The sequence below is a fragment of the Coregonus lavaretus genome, assembly GCF_964263955.1.
Source record: "Coregonus lavaretus genome assembly, chromosome: 1".
NCBI classification, from domain to species: domain Eukaryota; kingdom Metazoa; phylum Chordata; class Actinopteri; order Salmoniformes; family Salmonidae; genus Coregonus; species Coregonus lavaretus.
This window is the reverse complement of record NC_139988.1, coordinates 21,938,757-21,954,919: the sequence shown is the minus strand read 5'-3', so window position 1 is coordinate 21,954,919 and position 16,163 is coordinate 21,938,757. Positions and strand designations below refer to the sequence as shown.

At 43.9% G+C, this 16,163-nt stretch overlaps 1 protein-coding gene across 2 annotated transcripts in view; it reads left to right on the top strand.

Annotated features, from left to right (window-relative positions):
- baiap2b (BAR/IMD domain containing adaptor protein 2b) overlaps positions 1-16,163 on the top strand; it is a 154,699-nt gene that overhangs the window by 62,577 nt on the left and 75,959 nt on the right. The gene's annotated exons all lie outside the window — the stretch shown is intronic.

The window sequence follows — 16,163 nt, the reverse complement described above, 5'->3', positions numbered from 1 at the left end:
CACCCCTATTGGGCTGGAGGGGAGTTGCAGGAAGACATGCTGTACAGGGGATAGATGGCAAGGGGTGTGAATGGGAAAAGGACAAATGGTGAGCAGAAGCAGCCGATGCACCGCCTGAAACTGGACCTACACACATACACACACACACACGCCCACACACACACGCACACACCCACACACACACACACACACACACACACACACACACACCCACCCACCCACGCACACACATACACATACACACACACACATACAAACACACACACACATATACATACAAACACACACACACACATACACACACACACACACACACACACACACACACACACACACTCACACATGTATAAACACACACAAGCATATTCTGTTTGTTGTTGTTGTTTCTTACAGTCAGTTATTACTGCACTATGGGAAAGGGGAGCTTACAGTACTCCGATGTCTCCAGCATTTTCCACTGACATACTGAGGCAATCACATCCCCTTAGACTTAATCTCTTATATTTGATACGGAAAAGCTTATTTTGTTTAGCGCTTGTTTTCCCTCAAACTCAGCATCCTATGAATTATGCTGTTTAGCAGTTTTATTTTTGCATTGGACCCCAGAGAAGATAAATATTCAAATGAATTCTGAAACGTATCTTACTCTTGTATTTAATATTGATTAATCCGACACACATATTATCATGCAGCGGATTTTCTTTTCTTTCATAACATCCTAGAGATTATTGATTATGTTCATTAATAGGAGTGTAAAGACACTGTTTTGAGGGTGTTGACTTATGTCTGTCCTCACTTGTCCTTTTACACTCAGACAGAACAGACACAACTTGTGTGTGTGTGTGGAACGGTTTAGGTTTTCCAGGTCTGTTTCTGTTCATGTCAGGCTAACAAAGACATGGTGGAGAAAGAGGGATGAATGAAGGGATGTGGCTGGTACTGGGGAGCGATGGTACTGGGGAGCGATGGGGTGTAGGCCGTGGTGGTGATCGTGGGAAGGCAAGGGTCAGATTGGAGGCAAGGTGGTGAAAGGGGAAACATCAGCAGGTGGTCTCTCCCAATGACATCTAGAAGAAATGACTCAAATGTGGCTGGTTTGTGTTTAAGTCCCGCCTCCTGAGTCTGAGCACTGTGTAGTCGAGTCTCTTGCTCTCTTCTCTGACCTCTCCTAAGTCTGAGGGGAATTTGGATAGCAGCCGGCCGTGGATGGAGAGAAATAAAAGCTGCCTCATTCATTATTCATAGAAGAAGAGTATTTTATTTTGGCCTTCACATTTCATATTTTCATCCCCCCACTCTGCCTCTCTCTGTCAATACTGAGTTGGTGTGCCCACTACAATCTGAACAGTAGAAAGGGAGATACCTAGTCAGTTGTACAACTGAATGCATTCAACTGAAATGTGTCTTCCGCATTTAACCCAACTCCTCTGATTCAGGTGCAGGAGGGCTGCCTTAATCAACATCCACGTCATCGGCGCCCGGGGAACAGTGGGTTAACTGCCTTGCTCAGGGGCAAAATGACAAATTTTTTCCATGTCAGCTCGGGGATTCGATCCAGCAACCTTTCGTTTACTGGCCCAACACTGCTCCTACCCACCAGGCTACCTGCGAATCCCATTATAGTCTGTATTCAGCCTCAATGACATTATATAGTCTGTATTCAGCCTCAATGACATTATATAGTCTGTATTCAGCCTCAATGACATTATATGTGCACTGACCTGATTCAACACAGCACTCAGTATTAGTATGAGTGCCATTCGTTCAGATGAGGGTTTCTTGTTACCGAGTACAGTATGCTAGGATAGATGAGGCTCTATTGTTGCTGCTGATACAATTACTGTTACATCCCAGTGCCCTCATCTTAAACTGTCCATATTAAACAGGTGTTGGTCCATCTCCATATTAAACAGGTGTTGAACCATCTCCATATTAAACAGGTGTTGATATAATATAATAATAAAAAGCCATTTAGCAGACGCTTTTATCCAAAGCGACTTACAGTCATGTGTGCATACATTTTTACATATGGGTGGTCCCGGGGATCGAACCCACTACCCTGGCGTTACAACCGCCATGCTCTACCAATTGAGCTACAGAGGACCACCATATACAGTGGGGAAAAAAAGTATTTAGTCAGCCACCAATTGTGCAAGTTCTCCCACTTAAAAAAATGAGAGAGGCCTGTAATTTTCATCATAGGTACACGTCAACTATGACAGACAAAATGAGAAGAAAAAAATCCAGAAAATCACATTGTAGGAATTTTAATGAATTTATTTGCAAATTATGGTGGAAAATAAGTATTTGGTCAATAACAAAAGTTTCTCAATACTTTGTTATATACCCTTTGTTGGCAATGACACAGGTCAAACATTTTCTGTAAGTCTTCACAAGGTTTTCACACACTGTTGCTGGTATTTTGGCCCATTCCTCCATGCAGATCTCCTCTAGAGCAGTGATGTTTTGGGGCTGTCGCTGGGCAACACGGACTTTCAACTCCCTCCAAAGATTTTCTATGGGGTTGAGATCTGGAGACTGGCTAGGCCACTCCAGGACCTTGAAATGCTTCTTACGAAGCCACTCCTTCGTTGCCCGGGCGGTGTGTTTGGGATCATTGTCATGCTGAAAGACCCAGCCACGTTTCATCTTCAATGCCCTTGCTGATGGAAGGAGGTTTTCACTCAAAATCTCACGATACATGGCCCCATTCATTCTTTCCTTTACACGGATCAGTCGTCCTGGTCCCTTTGCAGAAAAACAGCCCCAAAGCATGATGTTTCCACCCCCATGCTTCACAGTAGGTATGGTGTTCTTTGGATGCAACTCAGCATTCTTTGTCCTCCAAACACGACGAGTTGAGTTTTTACCAAAAAGTTATATTTTGGTTTCATCTGACCATATGACATTCTCCCAATCCTCTTCTGGATCATCCAAATGCACTCTAGCAAACTTCAGACAGGCCTGGACATGTACTGGCTTAAGCAGGGGGACACGTCTGGCACTGTAGGATTTGAGTCCCTGGCGGTGTAGTGTGTTACTGATGGTAGGCTTTGTTACTTTGGTCCCTGCTCTCTGCAGGTCATTCACTAGGTCCCCCCGTGTGGTTCTGTGATTTTTGCTCACCGTTCTTGTGATCATTTTGACCCCACGGGGTGAGATCTTGCGTGGAGCCCCAGATCGAGGGAGATTATCAGTGGTCTTGTATGTCTTCCATTTCCTAATAATTGCTCCCACAGTTGATTTCTTCAAACCAAGCTGCTTACCTATTGCAGATTCAGTCTTCCCAGCCTGGTGCAGGTCTACAATTTTGTTTCTGGTGTCCTTTGACAGCTCTTTGGTCTTGGCCATTGTGGAGTTTGGAGTGTGACTGTTTGAGGTTGTGGACAGGTGTCTTTTATACTGATAACAAGTTCAAACAGGTGCCATTAATACAGGTAACAAGTGGAGGACAGAGGAGCCTCTTAAAGAAGAAGTTAAAGGTCTGTGAGAGCCAGAAATCTTGCTTGTTTGTAGGTGACCAAATACTTATTTTCCACCATAATTTGCAAATAAATTAATAAAAAATCCTACAATGTGATTTTCTGGATTTTCTTTTCTCATTTTGTCTGTCATAGTTGACGTGTACCTATGATGAAAATTACAGGCCTCTCTCATCTTTTTAAGTGGGAGAACTTGCACAATTGGTGGCTGACTAAATACTTTTTTCCCCCACTGTATCTCCATATATCACCATATATCTCCATATTAAACAAGTGTTGATATATCTCCATATTAAACAGGTGTTGATATATCTCCATATTAAACAGGTGTTGATATATCTCCATATTAAACAGGTGTTGATATATCTCCATATTAAACAGGTGTTGATATATCTCCATATTAAACAGGTGTTGATATATCTCCATATTACTCTATATTGGTTATTTTCTCTCTATTGTCCCTTATCTACTGCCTGTCCTAAAGTGTAAGTGTGTATGTGTGTTTTGTGTTGTATGGGGTCCTTTGGTTGTTTTTGCAGCCCTAGCCCCTAGCCATGACTCAGCCCTAGCCATGACTCAGCTCTAGCCCCTAGCCATGACTCAGCCCTAGCCCCAAGCCATGACTCAGCAGCGCAGTAAATCCCCCCCTCCCTCTCTGCAGTCTAGTGACAGGCAGGGCTGAACAGAGGAGACTGATTCCTTCTCTGGACATCAGTGTTGCCTAAAGCAGCCTGTGTGTGTGTGTGTGTGTGTGTGAGTGGGTGGGTGGTGCACTACATCTGAGCATGCATTTATTTGTCACAGTACTTGCAAGTATGATGTGAGAAACAACACGAGATGCTTTACGTGTTAGTTCCTTGTAGTTCAATGGCTCTCCAGTCAGGCTAACCTGCAGTGACAGTGTGATTGCATGATCAGCCATTCTATCTCCACACAGTGATAAAAGGAAACAGTTGCTGTATAGATTCTGGTTAACTACATGGCCGAAGGCTTGTTTTGTATTTGACAGCTGACTGTTTGTATCACGCAGAGGGAGGAAGGGAGGCAGAAATGCAATACTATAGCCTGATGGATGAACATCGGCATTGAATAGTCTAGAACCCTTATAAAAGCAAACAATAAAACAACCAGAAAGACAGCCATTATTCACACACGTCAGCCCATTACATTGTTTGTTTACCCAGTACAGTCTAGTCAGCCCCAGGGCCAACGCCAGGCCGTCAGTGAGCTATAAGGGTCATTAGGGTTCACCCGGGCCGACTGGGTGGGGGCGCGTGGACCTCTTTGTCAGCCGTGCCGTGCGCGCTCTGCTGTGGCATGAAGTAGAAACGCTTTTCCAGCCTGCTCACTTTCCGCAGGCCCAATGATTATCTCTCTCTCTCTCGGCTGCCTGGCAGAGAGAGAGAGTGTGGACACACACATACACTCCTCTGCCACGTCTCCACCAGTCTGTATCTAGCTGTGGCCAGAGTGCCCAGGCTGACAGACAGATAAGGAGCGGCAGGAGGGATAACGGGTGATGGATGGGTGGTGCCACGTCACGTGGCTTTAAACAATCTCTTGCATACGGCCATACTTACCCCCAGTTTATAACTGATGCGGATAGAGAGACAAGGGAGGGATTTGTAAAATGGGGGGCAAGTAATTATTGCGTTTCTTGAGGGGAGAAATAACAGGATGTGGCAGGCAGTCGACAGAGTAGTAGAGATGCGCCTTCATTTAGTGGAGAGAGACTACGTGTGCGTCCCAAATGACACTCTATTCCCTATAGTGCATTAAATAGGAAATAGGGTGCAATATGTGATGCAGCACATGTCCCACGGTCGCCTCTACAACGTAATGACTGTAGAATATCTGATTAATCCAAGCAGAATAAATAAACAGTAGTTAATGGTATTAGGATTATAGAAAGGGTCTTGACCCATAGATGACAGGGCAAAAAGAGGGGGAATAGGATGGAGAAGGGAGGAGGAGAGAGGAGGGGTGGTGAGGGAAAGGACAGGAGGGGGTAGTTAGTGAGAATGGGTAGCTAAGAGTACTGAACAGAGCTGTAGTTGCTAAGGTTGTACACTGATGATGAATTAAGCAGATAGTACCTCTGGGTTAGACATATACATAATTGATCATTGCAATAAGTGATCATTAAACGGGGAGTAATTAAGAGAGCAAAAAGCAATTTATGCAGCTTTTCTCGACAGACTCATACAGTGCCTTGCAAAAGTATTCATCCCCTTGGCATTTTTCCTATTTTGTTGCATTACAACCTGTAATTTAAATGGATTTTTATTTTGATTTCTTGTAATGGACATATACAAAATAGTCCAAATTGGTGAAGTGAAATGAAAAAAATAAGTGGTGCGTGCATTTATATTCACCCCCTTTGCTATGAAACCCCTAAATAAGATCTGGTGCAACCAATGACCTTCACAAGTCACATCATTAGTTAAATAAAGTCCACCTGTGTGCAATCTAAGTGTCACATGATCTCAGTATATATACACCTGTTCTGAAAGGCCCCAGTGTCTGCAAAACCACTAAGCAAAGGGCACCACCAAACAAGCGGCACCCTGAAGACCAAGGAGCTCTCCAAACAGGTCAGGAACAAAGTTGTGGAGAAGTACAGATCAAGGTTGGGTTATAAAAAAATATCCGAAACTTTGAACATCCCACGGAGCACCATTAAAAAATTGAAAGAATATGGCACCACAACAAACCTGCCAAGAGAGGGCCGCCCACCAAAACTCACGGACCAGGCAAGGAGGGCATTAATCAGAGAGGCAACAAAGAGACCAAAGATAACCCTGAAGGAGCTGCAAAGTTCCACTGTGGAGATTGGAGTATCTATCCATAGGACCACTTTAAGCCATACACTCCACAGAGCTGGGCTTTACGGAAGAGTAGCCAGAAAAAAGCCATTGCTTAAAGAAAAAAATAAGCAAACACGTTTGGTGTTCGCCAAAAGGCATGTGGGAGACTCCCCAAACATATGGAAGAAGGTACTCTGGTCAGATGAGACTAAAATTGAGCTTTTTGGCCATCAAGGAAAATGCTATGTCTGGCGCAAACCCAACACCTCTCATCACCCCGAGAACACCATCCCCACAGTGAAGCATGGTGGTGGCAGCATCATGCTGTGGGGATGTGTTTCATCGGCAGGGACTGGGAAACTGGTCAGAATTGAAGGAATGATGGATGGCACTAAATACAGGGAAATTCTTGAGGGAAACCTGTTTCAGTCTTCCAGAGATTTGAGACTGGGACGGAGGTTCACCTTCCAGCAGGACAATGACCCTAAGCACACTGCTAAAGCAACACTCGAGTGGTTTAAGGGGAAACATTTACATTTCTTGGAATGGCCTAGTCAAAGGCCAGACCTCAATCCAATTGAGAATCTGTGGTATGACTTAAAGGTTGCTGTACACCAGCGGAACCCATCCAACTTGAAGGAGCTGGAGCAGTTTTCTTCCTTGAAGAATGGGCAGAAATCCCAGTGGCTAGATGTCCCAAGCTTATATAGACATACCCCAAGAGACCTGCAGCTGTAATTGCTGCAAAAGGTGGCTCTACAAAGTATTGACTTGGGGGGGGAGTTGTAAGGCAACAAAATAGGAAAAATGCCAAGGAGGGTGAATACTTTCGCAAGCCACTGTACCTAAATTGACCAGTCCAGGTGTTTTCCTTCCTTCCTTCCTTCCTACATTTTCCTGTGAGACATTACATAAACCAAACTAAAAGTCATAATCCAACAAATCAATAATATATCAACCAAAGCTAACCAGGGGAAATCACAGCCAATGAAAACAATCCAACAAGTTCTCTCATCACACTCTCCCATCCCATTGTCTAAGTTATGTGGCTTTGCTCACAAACTGAACTCCCAGGATGTGTCCCAAATGTCACCCTATTCCCTATGGGCCCTGGTCAAAAGTGGTGCAGTATATAGGGAATGGGGTGCCCTGATTCCCTGTTCCCCTACCGTTCTCCTGGTTCTAGGTTATATAAAGAGAGGGTATTTTTAAGGTGACGTGCTCCGCTAAAGGACTTTTGTAACGTGGGGATAAATAATGTAGATGTCTCTAATGTGCGTAAGAGTCAGGGGAATGGAACTGCACTGCACACACAGGACTGAATAATCAACTAACGTTACCCCTAAGGGGTGTATGCAGTAGCTACAGTACTGCAGTGTTGCATCAATTCTACCTCCCTTTGGTGTGTGTGTGTGTGTGTGTCCTTCCTCATATCATAAATTAGTGTGATTACCTACAAAGACAGAACCCCAGTGCACACTAATAAGGAACACTTCCTCATAGAACATGACATGTTTGATTTGGATCTATGTTGAACATAGTGAACATACTTGTAGCATGTGCCTTTGGCTTGAATATGGAGTCCGGTTCTTCCTGCTGTAATATAGGCTGTGGGGAATATTGAGGGTAAATTTCTCATAAGAGTGTTCCTGTACTGAAAGAAAAAGGACAATAAAGAGAAAATATAATAAGTATCATAAGTATGTGATATTTAAACGTAAGTGACTCTCATCTGGAGCATAGTACATGGTGTTGTGTTGCAGCTGTTTTCCTTGGCACAGTTGGCTGTTGATGATGCTGTGTGCTTCCAGAGACACGGTTCAGGTAATGGAACAGTCAAGCTAGTCCTCCTCTCCTCCCACACACTGGAAACCAGACTGGTGGTGGCCTACACACACACACTCACACTCACACACACACACACACACACACACACACACACTCACACACACTCAGGCACGCATGCATGCACACACTATAGTACACACATGCACGCATGCACGCACACACTCACACACTCACACACACACACACACACTTGGGCTTAACTTAGCCCCAACCCCAAAAAAGTGTCTCTCACATTCACAATTAATTTCACTGTTTTGACCCTATTATTAATTCCTAAAGCATTCTTCCATTGTTACTAACCCCTATTCCCCTCCACAATACACCCTCACTGACTCATAGTAGATCCATTCACACGTGTGAAGACACCTTTTATTCTGTGCGCCATTGTCCGCCTCTAAGTATGGCCTTGAGAGCTACAAATAGAAGTGAAATAGTAATTTTAGTCATAGAGTTTTCATTCACAAGTTATTCAAGCACAAGTGGAGGCATTTAAAGATTCAACAACTTTTCATCTGTCTCTCTTTGAGAAGGAGGAAAGGATGGATGCTCAGTGATTGTTACACTCCAGCAGAGGTGAGAGTAAGTCTGCCCCCCTCCATCCATCCCTCTCTCTCTTAATCTGGGCACCCACGCAATGATTTGGGAGCGTACGCAGGCAGGCAGACAGGCAAGCAGGGAGCCCTAGGAGAACGCTGCCGCCGCACACAGAAAACTAAAAATAGATCAAATGGGTTCCTTTATGTGAGAGATTCCGAAAAAGGGAGAGGGGAGGAGAGGAGAGACTGAATAGGCTAGACCGACACGCAGGCAGCCCAAAAATGGCTTGTCGGTCATGTCACGCTGCTGAAAACTGCATCGTCTGGCTTCCGCAGTCTAAATATGTACTGCCACTACCGGTTAGCGTCTATGCCCATAACAAGGCATCAGTCATCATACTTGTCATTCTGATACGAATTACATTTCTGATGTATTTGGCATTATACTATAGTATGGTTTATCATAGGCCAGAATTGGTTAATCTAGTATAGAGCGTGGGTAGAGTATGTGAGGGAATAGAACAGAACATAAACAGTACAAAGTCCCTTGAATTAAATTATCAATTTCCGCTTTAATTAATGAATTCCTCCACACGTGTAACGGAGTTAAGAACGCATCAATCCATAGCTAGCTTGAAATGTTGCAGATGGAGCTATCAAATGAGATCTGAAACGGTAGCTCAAACGGTTGGTACGTTGTCAAGGAGGGTGGTCACGTGTGCTAGCAAGGCAGAGGTGCTGCATGGGTTCGAGCCTCGGTGTAAGCTGAATCAGGAGGAAGCGGTACTTGCTAAGCACGCAGTGTGAGGTCTATAACACACACATATACACATTTCTGGAGCGATGGCCGTCCTCATCAAGCACTATGAAGATTAAGTTAAATGGCTGAATCAGAGGTCCAGGAAATAATTAGCTTAGATAATGTATTGTGACAATGTTGTTTGAGAGATTGTGGGCTGTCTGTGTGTGTGCGTGTGTCCACATTCCTCTGGCTGTAGAAAAACCACCTAGCAGCGCAGCCATATCACTCAAGATTGACTTCGAAATAGGATGTCTTGAGGATGTCGGGAAATGCCTTCCAAACCGGCCACTAGGGGCAACAGTCAAGTAGGCTTGGGTTTTGCTATGGTGTTGTGGACGGGGGTGGTGGATGGGCGTAATCAGGGTAATAAAATACCATAAAGATCAATGTATCAAAATAAACTACAAACTACAAATTAATTTAATTTAAATACATGTATTTTGTATTTTAAAATACAGAAATACAATACATTTGCAAGTAGCCGGCCCTAACAGCAACAACATTCTCAGTAATGGTTACAGACAAAATGGTGAACCACTATAAAAAATGGTATAGAAAAGTATTTTGTGTTTTGAAAATACAAATGACAGGTCTCGAAAGTATCTTCTTACAAAATACATTGGAGTGTAGTTCAGGCCAGGGTAATACAAATTGCAAAATACTCAGAAGTAATTGAAATACATATTTCAAATACATGTAACAGAAATACTGCCCATCTAAGGGGCGTAATCCGATGACTCCGGATCCGAAGGTCGCATATTCAATCGCATGTTTTTTTTTTTTTTACCCTACAGTGTCCCAAATCTTAACCCTTAACTTAACCATTTGAAATGAATGTGTAAACTTCATGTTTTAACCCTATCCAAAAGCTTTAACCCTTACCATTTTGAATGATTTAGCGCAGGAGGAGTAACCCAGGGTGTCAAAAACACTTCAAAATTTGGCGTTTGGAGCAACTTCGAAATTTTACGTTTGGAGAAATGTGAATAAACATCAGAATCTGAAGGCAAATTGGTAAAACTGTGAGATCTTGTTGTGCAGCTACCACATAGAGGAAAATGGGAATAAGATTCTTTGTTAGATACAGAGATAGGAAAGGTAGATTTTTTAGTGACACTTGATGTAGACCGTAAGAAAATCATAGGGGGAAATAGATAGGATAGACAGAAATAGATTGAAAAGGATGATACTAGAGATAATCTAATTATAATCGGGTCAGAGGGGCAAGGTCAGGAGGGAGTCTCTTTTTGTGAGGTTTTATATGTATCAGTGGATTTTGCATACATAATTTCCCCTTCACTTCTCTGTCAAAATTTCTGCCGCAGGAGATAAGTGGAGAGAAATCAAAATGCTGCTGCTGCTACTCATCACACTCACACACCTACACACACAGCTATCAGACACACACGCACACACAAGCCCACACACACAGCTATCGGACACACACACACTCACTCACACGCCCACACACACAGCTATCGGACACACACACACGTCCACACACACAGCTGGCGGACATACACACTCACACGCCCACACACACAGCTATCAGACACACACACTCACACGCCCACAAACACAGCTATCGGACACACACACACTCACACGCCCACACACACAGCTATCGGACACACACACACAGCTATCGGACACACACACACGCACACACACACACTCACACACACAGCTATCGGACACACACACACACACACTCACACGCCCACACACACAGCTGGCGGACAATCTCAGTCATTTCCAGTGGAGGAAAAAGAAAAGAGCATGAAGAGGATGATGAAGAAACTCAGATGGAGAGAGAGAGAGAATAAAGCACACTGTAACTAGCAACAGAGAAATCAGCAGAGAAAGTGTTGTCAGTTAACCAAGACAAGGAGGCTTCCCTTTTCTCTTTCTCTTCATGGAAGGGATGGTCCAGTGTCTAGACATCCACAGTAGGTGCAGATGATATAGATGCCTTGCAGTGAAGGAGTGGGCATACTGCATTTGATGCTATCACTTAGAAGTGGTGTGTACCTTGTTATGATGAGGACGGTGAAAGAGCTCTTTTTATTAGCCTCTGTCTGCTCCTCCATGGAAATAATAACAGCAGCACAGAGGGGGTGCGTCCCAAACGGCACTCTATTCCCTATTTGGTGCTCTACCTTTGACAAGGACCGATAGGGTTCTGGTCAAAAGTAGGGCACTACATAGAGAGTAGGGTGCCATTTGTAAAAGCAGCCATAGTCTGGGCTTTATTAGAGAGCTGTGAAAAGCATGTTGGGAGACAATAGGTTGGCCTGTCACACACACACACAAAGACACACACATACACAACCGCAGGTCTTTGGGGCTTGCGACTCACTATTACTAGCTTCAGATAGTGGTATTTTAATTATCTTTTTATCTAATTTGACTTGCTGTCTTTGAGAAGTAATGGAGAAGCGGCTGACCCCTTGGTGACCCGGTCTCTGGGTGCTGGATGAGTTTCTCCCCTAAGCTCTAGTCTGTCTGAATTCTGCAAAATTCACAATGAGGCGTAATGGGTTCGCACTCAAAAAGATGTTGCATAAAGCTTACTTCATTATTATTATTTTTTTTTATTTTCCGCCGCTCACACTGCAGTGTGTATGAGGAAACTGCAGCACCTGCGAGAGCACTCTTTCAAAGGGAATCTTATAATTTTTTCCTTCCTCTTCCCACCACCATCACAAACCCCTCGTCTTCTATAAAAGTTATCCCAACTCCCCCCACACTGTGCAGTGTACTCCCACGCATTTCGCCTGCAGGAGATGTTTCCTCTCTAAGATGGAAGTTTCAAAGGAGTTCTTCTCTAATTTAGGAATAAATTCTGATCAGTAGATAACAAAAGATTCTGCCTGAGAATTTGTTTTCTTGTGTTTCTGATAGAGCTGAAATTCATTGGGCTATGTCCATGGCTCTGTCGCATTAAGGCTGCGTACCAAATGGCATCCTTTTCCCTTTATAGTGCACTACTGTTGACAAGGGCCCATAGGGCTCTGGTGTAAAGTATTACACTATGTAAGGAATAGGGTGCCATTTGGGACACATCCTATGAGGGATAAAACCATCCTGCCACTGGGCCAATTAGTATCCCATCTCTGTCTCAGTCTGTTCGATGGTGTGTCCTTGTCCTCAAATCACCCTGGAGAGGGAGGGAGGGAGGGAGGGAGGGAGGGAGGGAGGGAGAGAGAGATATAATTATATTTTCCTTCTCTTTTGATCTAATTTGACTCACTAACAACACTATTGTTCTCAAAACTCTCTCTTATCTAAGTTCAGTCTGTGAAACAAAGCTTGTCTCTCATCCTTCTCTTCATGTTGTCTATCAGCTGAACAATACTTTGAGTCTCTGTTTTTGTTTTGTAAGACTGAGCAAGAGCAAAAGAAGAGAGAGAGCTCAGCTGGTAGAGCACGGCGCTTGTAACGCCAAGGTAGTGGGTTCGATCCCCGGGACCACCCATACACAAAAATGTATGCACGAATGACTGTAAGTCGCTTTGGATAAAAGCGTCTGCTAAATGGCATATTATTATTTATTATTATTATAATAAGAGAGGGAGAGGGAGGGAAGGAAGCAGGGAGAGAAAGAAAGAGAATGAGATAGACATGAGAAAGATAAAGGGCTGATTCGCAGCTCCTCCGTGCTTCAGCGCTAGTATGTGTGAAATCCACAAGCATCGCCGATTGTTCAGTGATTTTTCCACTGCTCCAGTAAGTGATTGGATCTTAATATGAACAGCTCAACTCTATCAAATATGTCCTTGAGCTGGTGTGCCTCCCATCCTTGGTACGAGGAGTCTGTCAGTCTGCCAAATAGTGACTTAATGGGCCTGATAATAGAGTAGAACACAGGAACAAAGCACACAGAGCTCTGCGGTACTATACCCCTGGCACTCACTCACACACACACACACACATGCACGCTAACAGTCACCTCAATATCACAAAGCTCCAGGCATTTCAGACTTCTTTTCCCCATCTCAGTCTCATCTCATACACTGGTTCTCAGTTCCCCCTATTGAGAATTAACTAATGCCTCTGGGTTTCTCACTGTGGGACCAGAAACAGCAACTGGAACACAGCTGTGTGTGTGTGTGTGTGTGTGTGTGTGTGTGTGTGTGTGTGTGTGTGTGTGTGTGTGTGACCTCTATTATGAATGATACATAAACTAACTGTGTGTTTATCTATTCACACCTGAGCCTGGTACAATCAGCCTTGAGGATATGCTAGGCCTACTGTGTGTTCAGTCACTACTGCTAGGGAAAACGCTAGGCTCTAGTTTTAGGCTATGCGTCCTGTCTAGGGAAAACGCTCGGCTCTAGCTTTTAGGCTATGCGTCCTGTCTAGGGAAAAAAGTTATAGATAGGGTGTAGCTATGAAAGAAGAGGCGACTAAGCAACCAACAACCTAAAACATGCTGTAGATTCGGAGATTAGTCTCTCTGGGACACTATAGAGGTCAGAGGTCATAGATCAGAGGGTAGATAATAGATATTGGCTAGTTGCTCTATCTGACCGTGTATTGCTGAATCTGACCAGCAGTAGGCCAAAGTCATCAGTCTCTGTCACTCCCTCCCTCCCTGCCTGCCTGCCTGCCTCCCTCCTCCCTCACGCCTGTAGTCTGGAATAATCAATCTCCATTTTGTGCCCCATCTATCAGTAATGATCATGAATAGCTCGTTCGTTTTTATTGATCTACGTGTACGTAATTCATGTTTAAGGGGTTCATTTTTCTTTTCGATACTGTCTGGGTTGGTGTTGTATACTAAAGACGTCAAGTGTGTCTAGTCACACCACGTGACATGTGTAACTACACTTGCTGGTGTGGACTGGGATAAGCCAAAGCTCTGCCTTGACTTGGTTAGATTCCCATCGACGTCCACAGCAAGGACGATGCATATATCACCACAACCTCAATGTGTCCAGCTGAATATTTTGCTGAAATGATTCATGTTTTTAAGGCCGTGTGATCAAGGACACATCAATGGTATGGAGTCCTGGCCCATTTAAGATATATTTCTGTCAGTGTCCTGGAAAATGACTTAAACGTAGTGCAGAGGTCTAGTGAGGGATGGAGATGGTATCTGGTTCTAAACACTCTGGTTCTGTAAACAGGGTCAGAACTTTTTGTTTATCCAATAATGGTGTGTGTGTGTGTGTGTGTGTGTGTGTGTGTGTGTGTGTGTGTGTGTGTGTGTGTGTGTGTGTGTGTGTGTGTGTGCTAAAGTCACTGATGTATTCAGGACAAGTGAAGTACAGTTAGATGAAGAACCACAGCAGATGAACACAAAACACAGGCAGCTAATCAACCTTTCTTTGAGAAAAGAACATTTCCCAGAAGCATCATACTAAACTGTATACTGTTCCCTATCTTCCAACTGCAGCTTGCTGTGGATTAGCTGGCTCTGTTTGTGTTTGATCACATAATACCGCCCCAGTAGAAACGCTCACAGTCACTACACCTTTCCCTCAGTAGTCCATTAGTGGGTGTTGTGTCTCATAAAGTGCCTTGGAAAATGGTGTTTCCTCCCGGCAGCCAGAGAGAAATAGATATGCTGCTGGGGTAATAAAGAAAGCCTGGATGGCTGTAGAGTGTTGCCCTCAGGGTAGTCACATTGGATAATAGGGCCGCTTCTCTCCCTCCCTCCCTGGGCTAGAACACTCGGGTCAGTAGCACATCACACACACACACACACACACACACACACACACACCCACACCCATACACGCACACACACAAACCGACGCACACAGCATCACACAAATCCTGCTGAAGAGAGGAACACAGTGAGACTGTAACTGAAGCTACTGTGCCAGACAGACAGTGGTTTTAGTTAATCGACCATTCAGGGCCATTGAAGCTGGTGCTATGGTCTTTCTCTTCCGCTCAAAAACTGGTTTATCCTGTTTGATGCAGGGTTCAAAGTTCATACAGCGTTAACAAACAAAAAATATGTTTTATCTTACCTGTCTAGTTATTCAAGACACTGACTCCTGAGCCGAGAACTGTCTGTCCTTTTCTCCAGAGATGGTCATTCAAGGATTATAGATAGTTATCTAGGTGTATTAAAATACAAAAACACATTACTTCATCCAATTAAATAGCGACAAATAATGTCCTTTTTACACATCACCAGACTCTGAGAGCAGGTAACACAATGAATGACAGACCAATCCTCGACCCCCATAAGCCAATTACATCTTGTTGATAATAAAACGATGAAATAACACATATGGAATCATGTAGTAACCAAAAAAGTGTTAAACAAATCAAAATATATTTTATATTTCAATGGGAAAATAGAAATAAACAATGATTGTGTGACAACCAGGCTCTTGAGGGGACACTTAAGAATCGAATCGACCGCAGGGCACCCTCAGTGGACAGGACAGACTGTCCCAAATGGCACCCTAATCCCTATACAGTGCACTATTGTACCAGAGCAACCATGGTCAAAAGTAGTACACTATATAGAGAATTGGGTGCCATTTGGGACAGTCTGTCTCTTCCACTGAGGGTCCCCTGCGGTCGATTCGATTCTTAGGTTATCCCTGCATCTTGTGGCCTAAGAATCGACCACAAGACCAGTGGACCCTGTGTGAACAAGACAAAGTAGCTGAGGGGCATTCATTGTGTATTCTTTCATTGATAGGGCTACACTACGACCAGA